The sequence below is a fragment of the Pteropus alecto genome, unplaced genomic scaffold, assembly GCF_000325575.1.
Source record: "Pteropus alecto unplaced genomic scaffold, ASM32557v1 scaffold170, whole genome shotgun sequence".
Lineage (NCBI taxonomy): Eukaryota > Metazoa > Chordata > Mammalia > Chiroptera > Pteropodidae > Pteropus > Pteropus alecto.
The window spans coordinates 1,865,534-1,878,284 of record NW_006429634.1 but is presented as its reverse complement, the minus strand read 5'-3'; the positions used below and the strand labels follow the sequence as shown (position 1 = coordinate 1,878,284).

Here is a 12,751-nt window from a genome sequence, read left to right as displayed (position 1 = left end):
TTAATAATTTAGCATTGACATTTAGATCAGGTAGGCGAATTTACTTAGCGTTTCCCTGACACTTTATATTTGTGAGGTGCTTTGGCATCCCTGATTAGTTAATTAACAAGGTGGGAAAGCAAAATAGATCCTGAAACGCATGGCTAATGCCTTTAAATCTAGCAACTCTGTAAGAACCACTGAGAGCTTTAGGCTGTTTGCCGTGAGAGATGGTTTTGGCCAAGGTGCTGCTGGGAGAGCTATTCAGTGTCTTCTGGTTGCCTGAAAAGACTTTGGTCACAATGACAAGGTTTTTCTCTGCTTCTGCTTATGTAAAGAGGGTCTCCTCTCCAGTCTACGGTGGGTTATTTGGTTTTCTTCACTTAAGTAAAGGAGAAATTACTCCTGTTTCTCAAGATGCAGTTAAAAAAAAAAAAACAACCAAGGTTCAAATAACTTTGGATACTTGTCTGCATTACCAAGTTACCCATCCTGTGCAGAAAACCGTTCCTCTTTCTTTTCACTCCCCATCTTCCCTGTAGGACTGTATCTAACTGAGTTGATGTTACTGGTTCTTCATCTAGTCCACAGACCTCTTGCTACCTGTAGTTGACTAACCTGCCTGGGGACATCCTCTAAGAGTGGGCTTAATTAGCACTTTTATCTGCCCATTAAGCAATGAAGCTTGAACTCTCCTGCAATCAGGAACTGTTGTAGTGTCGAATCTTTAATAATATATAATTCATTTTAATAGTGTTTCTATAATAATCTTTCTATTAGTATGCCAGTTCTGCAACACTGGTACTTTAAGTATAGAAGCAGCAATTTACTAGAAATATTATCATGGAAAAAACAATTCTCAACAGATTTGCAGCCTGCTTTACTTAGATAATTACTGCTAGAGGCTGTTAAGGTTTTTTATTCTTTGGGGCAGTAGGTGTTGCAGTGCTTTTGATCTATGAGGTCATTATGAGGTCATTCTTCCCTGGAGTGATGGTTTGAGTCACTGTGTCACTCACATATTTTTTGGACTAACATCCTAATAGTTTTTCTCCCATGCTGATTTCTTTTTGGACAAGGTTCAGAGCTAACAAGATTTCGTTTTGATTTGCCAGCCTAAGTTTTAAGAAGGATGATATTTATTGTATTGGCGGGGGAGTAGGGGGGTGTTTAATAGAGCCATGATGGGTGATTTTATTAGCGACTGTACCAGACACTGTTTTTGGTGCTTTACACATATTATCTAATTTTCCTAACAATCCTATAAGGAAGGTAGTATAATCACCTCACATTTCAGATGATGAAATTGATGCCCAGCTGATTGAGCAGGTTAAATAAATGACAGCTGGAATCTAACCAAGGCAGCCGGAGTTGAGTTCAAATCCTTAACCACCATGCTATCTTGCTCTGTAGATTATTCTTTCAGTAGGTATTTTATTTCTACCTGCTGTCTGTACAGCATTGCATTCTGCACTGTGGGGAGGAGAAGAGCGTGTTACAGAGTAATAACAAACACTGGGTTAGGAGTTTCTGTTCTGGTCTTAACTCTGCCACCCGCTAATCTGTGATTTCGAGCAAGATACCTGATCTCCCTGCCTTCCATTTCCTTGTTGGTGGATTAATAGCAATTGAAGCAGATGAACTAACTAGCCTTAATAACCTCCCGGGGAGCTGGAGAGATGAGTCAATGCATGTAAGAATTAAATGTCCTCCCTGAAGCACAGTATAAGATCAAATGTCAAATGAGTAGGGTGTGTGTGTGCACTGTGTGTATGTGTCATGGAGAAGGACTGGAAGCCATGCATACACTATGCTATGCTGGAAGTGTGATAGTGAGAGACTTCATCTTAAACACTTCAGTGTTGTTTTGTTCTGTTGCCACCAGCATTGTTCCTTTTGTAATTAAAAAAACAACAACAACAACAACAACCAAAAAAGAAGCCATCCCATAGAAATGGGGTAACCATGTGTAGGACTACCTGAGGAACATTTGTAGAGGATTGCTCGGCATCACTTTGCAGGAGGCTAGGGGTCAGACAATGGCAGGACCTGAGTAGCTGACCCAGGAGTTCCCAGAACATGGCAAGTTGGGGTTGAAAGGACAATTTAAGGTCATTGAGTTTAACACCCTCTTCCTCTTTCTCCTTCCACCATCTCTCCATTGGATAAATCGCTGACACTTGTGTACCTGTCCCACTCAGAGCTCATCCTACTCTTTCAGGGACACCTCTTGGACCAAACATTTGGTGCGCTTCACAAATCCGTGTACCAAACAAGCTGGGATTGTATCCATGACAGGGAATGGGAAACTGCAGAAGGATTCTGCACCCACCTGGCATGTGCTCTTGAGAGATCCTCATTGATGTGAAACCTGGGTTACGGGGGAAGCGCTAAACCAGGGAGACCAAGTAGGAAGCCTTGGCCAGAATCTAGGATTGAAGTGATTCAGACTGAGACAGACAGTACCATGGGATTGCAGAGGAAGGAATGGACCTCAGAAGATAGACTCCCCAGCACCCAGTGCCTGTCACCATCAGAGAGGAGGAACAAGTCAGCATCTCCCTGGAGTGAGGTGGGCAGTGGGTGAGGTGGAGCTGAAAGGTATGCTGGGGTTACGGGGAAAGACAGTTATGTATGTATATCCTCTAGCGTTTATAATAGGCTGTGGCTAATGTAAGCCCTTTGCGGACCAGGAGACAGCTTTTCTTTCTTCTTAAGAAGGGGTGCACCATTTAAATATAGTGGGAAACTCCTTCTCCCTAATGAAGAAATATGACAGTGTTTACCCTTGGGTGTTGCAGTGTCTTACAGTGGCTCCCTTAGCCAGATGTTGAGCTTCTTGGTCACATTGGGAATCTGGTGTTAATTGAAGTTGTACGAGGAGGACACATAGGTGATGCTTTTTTCCTGATTTTGTTGGGAAATCTTTTGGGGGATCCTGTTCTCCAGTGACATCTGTTAAATATGTGGTGGAGAGCCAGCAGACTTCATGGGGAATGATCACAGAGTCATAAGACATTTTTCTTTTCAATGCGGATTGTGTGGCACTTCAAAGAGGGCTTGGGCCGAAACGATTACCCATTGACAGGAAAACAGGATAGTTTGGAGGAAACAAATGAAATGTACACAGGAACCACAAAGACAGAAAAAGTTGTTACAAGTATTATAAGTTCATTTTTCTCTTGCTATTTTATGTGTTCCTGGCTTAGGATGTACCATTTCTTAACTATTAATATTTTTATATTTATAAGTTGAAATATATTGTCAAATAGCATGTGTGGAAATAAACTGTATAATTTCTTTCTTTTTTTTTTTGCCAGGATAATATTGGTCTTGGTTCTTCAAAAATTTTTAGGCCAGTGGTTCTCAGCCAGGAGCAATTTGTCCCCCTAGAGAACATTTGGCAATGTCGGGAGATATTGTTGGTTTTTACCACTGGGGGTGGGATCGGTACTACTAGCATCTGGTGGGTGGAGACTAGGGATGCTTCTGAATATCGTACAATGCACAGAACAGTCTCCACAACAAGGAATTGTTCAAAGTTGTTAGTGTTGAGGTTGAAAAAAACTCCACTTTGGATGATAAAAAAATTTCTTATAGGAGCAAATGAAAGTCAAAGGGAAGAGGAAAATGTTCCGTGACTTCTTGAAAATGATAACAGCACCCTCACTTCTGGCACCCAGGAGGGAGAACAAACGAAACAAGTTGCTGGAACACAGGCATTTGTCTGCCACCCAGGAGCTATTTCAGTAACTGGATTGCTCAACACAGTAGTTTGGAACAGGAAGTAGAGGCCCTTGTACTGGGACGAGGCTGTAGGGGTAATTTGTGGAGGCAGAGGGTTTATAGGCCAAGAAGGGAAGCTTGGTCCTGCCAGAATAATTTTGAAAGTTCTAGGGAATTTTTCAAAGGTGATTTTGTTGGGGACACTGAGTGTTGTGCTTTGATCAGTGGTCCCCAAGCTTTTCGGCATCAGGGACTGGTACTTCTTTGAGAATCTAATGCCTGATGATCTGAGGTGGAGCTGAGGCAGGCGGTGATGCTAGCACTGGGGAGCGGCTGCAAATACAGATGAAGCTTTGCTCCCTTGCCTGCTACTCACCTCCTGCTGTGTGGCCCAGGTCCTAACAGGCCACAGACCAGTACTGGTCTGTAGCTTGGGGGTTGGGAATCCTTGGCTTAGAAGACACAATCTCTGCTCTGGGAGTAAATGAACCCTCTAGGCTGTTGATCTGAGCACTTCTAGATTCTTCTGTATCTAGGCAAAGAGTAGAGAGTGAAGAACACTAGTTTCGTTTTCAAGTTGTATTTGTGTTCTTCCTGACTCTTCTTTAAAAGCTTATTTTTTTCTGAAAAATTTCAAACATATACAAAAATTGAGAAAAGAGTATAATGAACCTTTATTACCCAATTCCCAATGGCAACGAATGTCAACTCCCTGCTGATCTTGATCTGTACCCCACTCATCTTAGACATGCTCCTCCCTTTTTAAATCTAGAAATTAGCTTAAATAATTACTGATCACCTGCCTACTAGGAGAGGCTTGGCAGTGAAGGAGAAAAGTGATTTTCTGGTGCTTGAGTCTCCCTGGAGGAAAGCTGATAATAGACGTGCGTGATTATAATAGCCACGAGGGCCTGAGAAATAGGAACAAGCCCGGGCAGATCTGAGAAGGGGGACCCAACTCTTCTTGGTGAGAAAGTAGTGGTGATTCGAGGTAAGTTTCCTTCTTTTTTAAGCCTCATGGGTAGAGAAACCTACATAGAGCTCTCTGCTGGTAGAAATGTGTTTCTGGGTTCTGAGGCCAAGGGTCTTCTCAGTTCCAGGAGGGAGCATCCTTTGCATATTTCCTTTTAGGATGACCCCTTTCCTGTTTCATAACCTTCCAGGTGTGTGCTGTGTGGTGGGAAGCCAAGTGTTCCGTGTAGCCCCCTGGTTCGGGCCTGATGGGTCTTCACTGATTGCCTCCTCCCTGGAGAGCCCAGGGCAGGGCAGGGGTAGGCGAGAGAAGCAATATTTCCAGTGGTTGTGGATTCTCTTTTGCAGCAGTCGCCTCTCCGCTTCCACTAGTGGAAGTAGGGCTGTCCCGTTGCAGGCACTGGCAGCCTACACCATATGGAGACGACCCTGGAGTTCAAAGTTTTTGAACCAGGCTTTCTTTTCCCACCTGTGTGTCCTCGAGCTATAGAACTAATGTTTTTTTAGGCCATTGGAGAATTGGCATGTGTTTTCTTGACTCAGTGTTGTGTTGTAATATGCATACAAAAAAGTGGCTTCAAAAGTTGAGAGAGTTCTTGAATAATCAGGTAATTGATGTCTATGAATTTGAATGAGTGCTAGTTTCTACAAACGTAGACATTCTGGACTAATTTCACAAGCAACTGCATTAGTATGAAGACCTGGGCCCCTGAATGGCTGCACTTACCATTTATATTTTATTTATTAAATGCATTTTCGTTCTCTCCTTCTTCCACAAAGAGGTTTAGGTGGCATTAGCTTATTATGAACAACCTGTGTCGCAATCGTAGATTTTCAAGTATCATGCCTTTCTGTGGGGAGGGCAGCTCCTCGTTTGTCAATAACAGTTATCTACTCTGTGCCTCTCTTATGTGCCAGGCACTTTACTTACATTGACTCTATTCCTTAGAACCCTTCTACTTAGGAATTAGTACAGCAAGTCCTCACCTAACGTCATCAAGAGATTCTTGGAAACTGTGACTTTAAGAGAAATGATGAATTATGAAACCAGTTTTACCATAGGCTAATTGATATAAACAAGAGTTAAGTTCCTAAAGCATCCTTCTAGTCACAAAAATATTACCACATTCCTAAATAAAGACCCAGAACACTTCTAATATTAAACACTGAAAGAAATGTGAGCTATACTTACACTTAAGAAAGATGAATAAAAACAGGTAAGATGATTATTTTTCTAACTTGCTTATTCCAGTTGAAGATTGCAGGTGACTGGAGCCTATCCTGGCAGCTTAGGGTGAAAAGCAAAATTCCACACTGGACAGGATGCCTTTCCACCCTAGGGTGAGCGTGCCGTGCACAAGCATGCGTGTGCACACACACACTCAGATGAGGACAATGTAGACACGCCAGTTCACTCAATTTGAACATCTCTGGGATGTGGGAGGAAACTGGAGTCCCCAGAGAACCCCCACACAGATGCGGGGAGAATGTGACAATTCCATACAGATAGCAGCCCTGGCTGGGAATCATTTTTCCCCCGCTTATCTGCATTATAACAAAACAACAATGGTATTCAAGGATTACCATTGTATTTCCATTTTGGAGATGAGGAAACTGAGATTTAGGAAGGTTATGGAATGCTAAGATGTACCATTGGTTTTTAACCCAGATTTGTTTGATTGTGAAGCTCAAATGATTTCCAGTAAGGCTTGTTTGTCTCTCATGATTAAAAGTTGGTGAGAGTTTGTACTGGGATTGATAGAGAAGCTGGGGGCAGGTGCTGTGAAAGGGGATTGGGAGTTCTGGTTACTCCAGCTAATGAAATCTTTGCATTGAGCCCCCTGGGAAACATTGCTTTTGAGTGTGATAAATTACCCATGTCCTGTTTTTGAGCTGACTTGTATAAAACAGAATCGCACATGGGTAGCCCTGAGTTAAATTTGGTCAGCAGATGTGTTGTTATATTTGATCTGCACAGTGTTTTATTTTTTAAAAATTGTATTAGTTGTCATCATTTAAAAAGTAGGAGATTTCACTTTAAAATTTCCAAATTTCCAAATTCCTTGGCTTCACTTGTACCATTATAAGGCCATGCAACACTGAGCCCCCTGTGGATGTAGCAGAGTCCTTCATTTGCCATCTTTACCACCCCACCCTCTTCACTCATGTGTATGACTTGCCAGCAGGACTCTGAAGGCATTCAAGTTAGGCATTCTCTCTGCCAATATTAGGGATGTATACGTGGAGGCTTATTCTGTATTTGAATTAAAGATCTCCGGCATTTTCCCCTTTGTAGACACTCTGAAGACGCTAGTTCTCTAGTTGGCGCGTAAACAGACAAATCCACATTTCCCACTTCTAGCTGTCAGCAATGGCTAATTGGGCTCTTGATGGGTTCTTGGACTAAGGCAGACCAATTAGATATTTGGGATTTGGACATTGAAACAGTGAGGTGAGGAGCCTCAGACAGGAAGGGCTGTAGACTCAAGCTGAAGATGGCGATGACAGAAAGGTGGCTGAATGAGCAAAGAAGATGGATGGCAGGTAGGTGAGAGACCACATGGCAGCAGAGAGGGCAGAGCTGCCTGGTCCCTACTTCTTCTGTTCTTCCTACAATTAAGTTTCTCTGTAGCCATAGCATTCATTCAGTGACATTTATTGCATGCTTATTTTAATGCTAGGTGCTGTTTAGATGCTGTGTTACATCAGTGAACAAAAGCAGATAAAGTTTCTGCTTTCACTGAGCTTATATTTTGGAGGGGAAAAGCAGACAACTCTGAACAAAAAAATGATAGTGCCAAGAAGAAAAACTGGGGACGGACACACAGAGTGGATGTATGGGATAGTGACGTTATGTTAGAGAGGTTTTTGAAGGAACGCCTCTTGATTAATAGTTGAACAGAGATGTGAATGAAGTGAGAGTCATGAGGAAGCCTAGGGGTGGAGCATTCCCTACAGAGCATTTAGCAAGTGCAAAGGTCCCGAGGTGGGAATATTCTTGACTTGTTTGAAGAATAACAAAAAGGATATTGTGGTTGGAATGAAATGAGTAATGGAATAAGGGCAGGTGGAGGGAATGTAGCACCTCGCAGTTATGTTAAAGACTTTGGATTTTATTCTACTGGGATAGGAAGCCATTGGAAGATTTTGAGCATAGGTGATGTGATCTGGTGTATGTTTTTTTACAAAATGTAAATGCTATATGGAGATTAGACTATAAGGCAGCTAAAGTATGTGCAGGACAACTAATCTGGAGGCTATGTAGTAGTCCAGATAAAATGCACAGTTGACTCGAGTAGTGTTAGAGGTGGTGAGAAGTCGACAAGTTCTGAATATATTTTAAAGGTAGCGTTGACAGGACTTGATTACATATTTGGTATTAGATGTGAGAAAAAGGGAGAAATCAAGATAATTTCAACCCTTGAGTATAAACATTGTTGCATTAGTTAGCATTTTCTCTTCACGGAAAACATTCAGAAGCAATAAGGAAAGTGAAAAAATAATAATGAAAACTTTGCAAACTCCATTTCCAGCAAAATTAGGAGAGAAATTTAATCCATAGACTTCAAAATGTTTGTAAAGACTGTCCCAAAGAAATGAGATCAGGTAGAAACCAGGTGGGAAGAAATGAAGAGAAGCAGCACAGATGTGGTGAGAGAGCACCAGAAAAGTCGTGTTATTTAAGGTGACAAGTGCACCCCGATGTGAAAAAGCTGTATCCCTTGCTTGCAGAAATTGTTGTGGACCTGGATTTACAGCTGGTGGAAGAAACCCTTTTGGATTTGATTCAAAGAAGCAAAAGAAGACGGGTTGTCTAAAGAATCATATAGGCAAGCTGCCATATTTGTAGAATAGCAACTCCCTTACCCCAAATCTGCTCTTTTCCCTATATTCTCAGGCTCAAAAAATGACACTACCATCTACCCAGTCGTTCAGGCCAAAAACCTTGGAACTATCTTTGAGTCTTTTCTTTTCTATAACTCCTACCTGTAGGCCATTAGCAAGTCCTCTTCAAAGTCTTTTGACTCTACCTTCAGAACAGCCTGGATCCAACCACTTCTCCTTCCTTCCACTGTTCCCACCATAGTCTAAGCCATAACCATCTTTGCTTGGATTATTGAAATAGCCTCCTACCTGATATCTGTACTCTCTCCCACCCCTTACAGTCTATTCTACACATATTAGTTAGAGAAGTCTTTTAAAACATAATTGAGGTCATGTTACCTGCCTGCTCAAAACCAGTGTTTTCCCATTATACTTAGAATACCCCAAATCATTACCAGAGTCTATAGGATCCTGTACGGTCTGGCCCCCTGCCTAGATTTCTCAATACATTTTCTGTTTCTCTCCCTCTCAGTCACTCTGCTGCAGTCACACTGGTCTCCTTGTTTTTTGGAACCTGCCAGGTGTGTTTTTACCTTAGGGCCTTTGCACTTCTTCTTTCTGGTCTTTTTATGGCTCATTTTCTCACATCTCTCAGGTTTCTGATCAAATAAGATTTCCTGAAAGTGGCCTATGACTATTGTATTTAAAATAGTTTTCCCCCTTCCTCCACCTCAGACTTTTGCCCTGCCATATTCTTCATAATGCTTATCACTATCTTGTTTATTGTCTGTTTTCTTCACTAGATGTAAGCTTCATGAAGCAGGTATGTTGTCTTATTTAATGCTATAGTCTTAGCATTGGGATAGTTCCTGGATCATAGTTTGATCCAGTACATATTTTCTGAGTGACTGAATGAAATTCATGTGTGATAGAGGTAGCATATTGTATTTTATAAGAGATTTATTATTTAACAGGTGTTTTTGAGAAAAGTAGTTAGACGTTTAAGGATAAAGTGGATTATTAATAAAAAGATATTATAGGCAGTTTTATGCCAGCATATTTGACAATTTATTTTATTATTTTTTTTAATGCCTACAGCACCCGGTATTCCTAGGTGGTCTCCCATCCAAGTACTAACCAGGCCTGACCCTGCTTAGCTTCTGAGATCATATTTGACATTGTAGATGAAATAAAAAATTCCTTTAAAAACTTGACATACTAAAACTAACACAAGAAGAAATAGAAAATCTGAATAGAGCTATATCTATTAAATAATTGAACTTGTTATTAAGACCTTACCACCAAACAAATATGTAAACAAGCAAACAAACAAATAAACTATCTAGGCCTAGATGGTCTCTTCAGCAAAGTCTTCCAAACATTTAAAAGAAGTAATAACATCAATCTTACACATCTTTGAGAGGATAGAAAAATAAGAAACATATCCCAGCTCATTCTCAAGAAAAACCTTTATACCAAAACCTGACAAAGACATGACAAGAAAAGAAAATTAAAAACCAAACTTTCTTATAGACATAGATACAGAAATCCTAAACCAAATGTAATCAAAATGAATTCAACAATACATAAAAATGATAACACATCATAACCAAATGGGATAATTTTCAGAAATTTGAGTAATCTAACATTTGAAAATAAGTCAAGATAATTCCCCACAGTAATAGAAAAAGTGAAAAATATACAATCACTGTAGCAGATGCAGAAAAAAAATTGATAAAATTTAATGATTCTGATTTTTAAAAAGCCTTAGCAAAGGAAATTCCTTAATCGGATAATGAGCACTCACAAATAAATTAAAGCAACCGTCATACTTAATGGTTAAGTGTTGAAAGCCTTCTCCCCGGGATGTCTGCTATCACAACTTCTATTTCACATTACATTAAAAGTCCTAGCCATTGCAGCAAGGCCAGAGAAAGAAATAAAAAGCATATGGATTGGAAAGTAAGAAATAAAATTGCCCTTATTAGGGGATAACATGATTATGTATTTAGAAAATCCAAATGAATCTATAGATAAACTTTTGGAATTAATAAGTAGTTTAGCAAGACTGCTGGATGCAAGGTCAATATATAAAAAATCAATTGTACTCCTATATACCAGCAACGACAACAACAAAAAGAAAACAAAATTAAAAAAATTATACTATTTACAATTGCCTCAAAAAACATCAAATTCATAGGAATAAATATGATAAAGATGTACAAGATGTACACTGAAAACAAGAAGACATATTGAGAGAAATTAAATAAGACTTAAGTGGATGGAGAGATATACCATGTTTATAGATTGAATGGCTCAGTATTATAAAGATGTGCTTTTCCTCAAAATTTATCTGTAAGTTATACAAACCATTCAAAATTTCAACAGGCTTTTTGAATGGACATTAACAAACTGATCATAAAATTTATATGGAAAGGAAAAGGGCCCAAATAAGCCAAGACAATCACGAAGAATAAGAACAAAGCTGGGAGAACTTCTATTATCAGATATCTAGAGAATGTGGTATTTGTGCCAGAATAAGCAAATGGCTCAATGGAACAGATTAGAGAGATTAGGAAGAGAGCCCTATATGATCACCTGATTTATAGTAAAGGTGGCACTGGAAATGCAGTAGAGAAAGGATGTCTTTTCAGTAAAACGTGCTGGTTTAATTTAATAGTCATAGGCAAAAAATGCCTCTTGACCTTATCTTCAAACCATTTACAAAAATAGTTCCAGCTGCATTGCAAATATAAATATGATAGGTAAGACAATGAAGCTCTTAGAAGAAAACAAGAGAATATCTGTGATATTTTAGAATAGGCAAACATTTCTTAAACAAGACACAAAAGCACTAACTATAAAGGAAAATATTGATCAACTAGATTAGATCGAAATCAAGAACTTCTGATCATCAAAAGACCCAATTAGGAGAACAGAAGAACAAGAGTAGAAGTAATGTAAGAAACTACAAATCAATGAGAGAAAGGCAAGTAGTCCAACAGAAAAAATGGACAAAAACTTGAATAAACACTTCATACAGAGGATGTTCGAATGGTCAATGGATATATTAAAAGGCACTCGACTAGTTTTCAGGGAAATGAAAAAACTACAATAAATATCTTTACATAGCCGCCAGAATGGCTAAAATTAAAAAGCCATTCTTGCCAACACCAAGTTAGCAAGAACATGGGACAGTTGGACTCTCATATATTGTTGGTGGGAGTGTAAATTTATACAACCACTTTGGAAAACTGTTCGGTAGTATCTACTAAAGCTGAACACTCTATACCCCAAATTCCTCTCCTAGACATATACCTAACAGAAATGTGTATATGTAGTTACCAAAAACCTGTATAAGAATGTTTATAGCATATTATTCATAATAGTCTCAAACTGGAAGCAACTGAAATGTCCAAAGACAGCTGAATGGATAAAGAAATTGTGGTATATTCATACAGGAATGTGAATAATTAACCTATAACTATATGTGAAAATGTGGGTGACTTTCACAAGTATATTGCTGGGAAAAAGAAGCCAGATGCCAAAACAGATAGAACTAATATGTGGTGATACAAATCAGGAATAGTGGTTACCTGATGGAGGTAATGCCTGGGAGGGGGAATTAAGGGGACGTCTGGAGTGTGGGTCGTGTTCTATTTCTTGCACTGGACGGTGTGGTAGATGGGAGAGTTCACTTTGTGAAAATTCATCAACCTGTGCATTTATGCTTTGTATACTTCTCTATCTTAAACTTCATTAAAGTTTTTATTAAAAAAGAAAATCTGGATCTTTACTTCAGTTCTTAAACCAAAGTAAGTTACAGCTGTATTCACTATTTAAGTATAAAAATGAAAATTCTACAATTAAATATGGGTCAACATTTTAAAATCTTGCAACTATAAATTGAACTGCATAATATTAAAAATTTCCTTGAAAAGCATAATTAAAATTAATTAAATCAAAAGGTAAATGTCAACCTGAGGAAAATATTCATAAAATAATATATTAGGTATTGCCAATCATTGAATGAAATATTAAAAAATGGATAATACCAAATGTTCCTAAGGTTTGTCAAGAGAGTGCTTATACCTTGTAGTTGGAACAGTCTATTTCTATAGCATTTTTAGAGGAGTTTGGCAACATCCTTTAAAATTTGAAATGTGCATTCTATTTGACCTAGCAATCAATTCCCAGGAATTTTATCTCACAAAATATTTGCATAAGTATAAAATTACATATGTTATAG

General features: G+C 39.1%; 1 long non-coding RNA gene across 2 annotated transcripts in view; it reads left to right on the top strand.

The window, feature by feature from the left end:
• Window positions 1–12,751, top strand: part of LOC107196253 — a 147,254-nt gene that overhangs the window by 746 nt on the left and 133,757 nt on the right. The gene's annotated exons all lie outside the window — the stretch shown is intronic.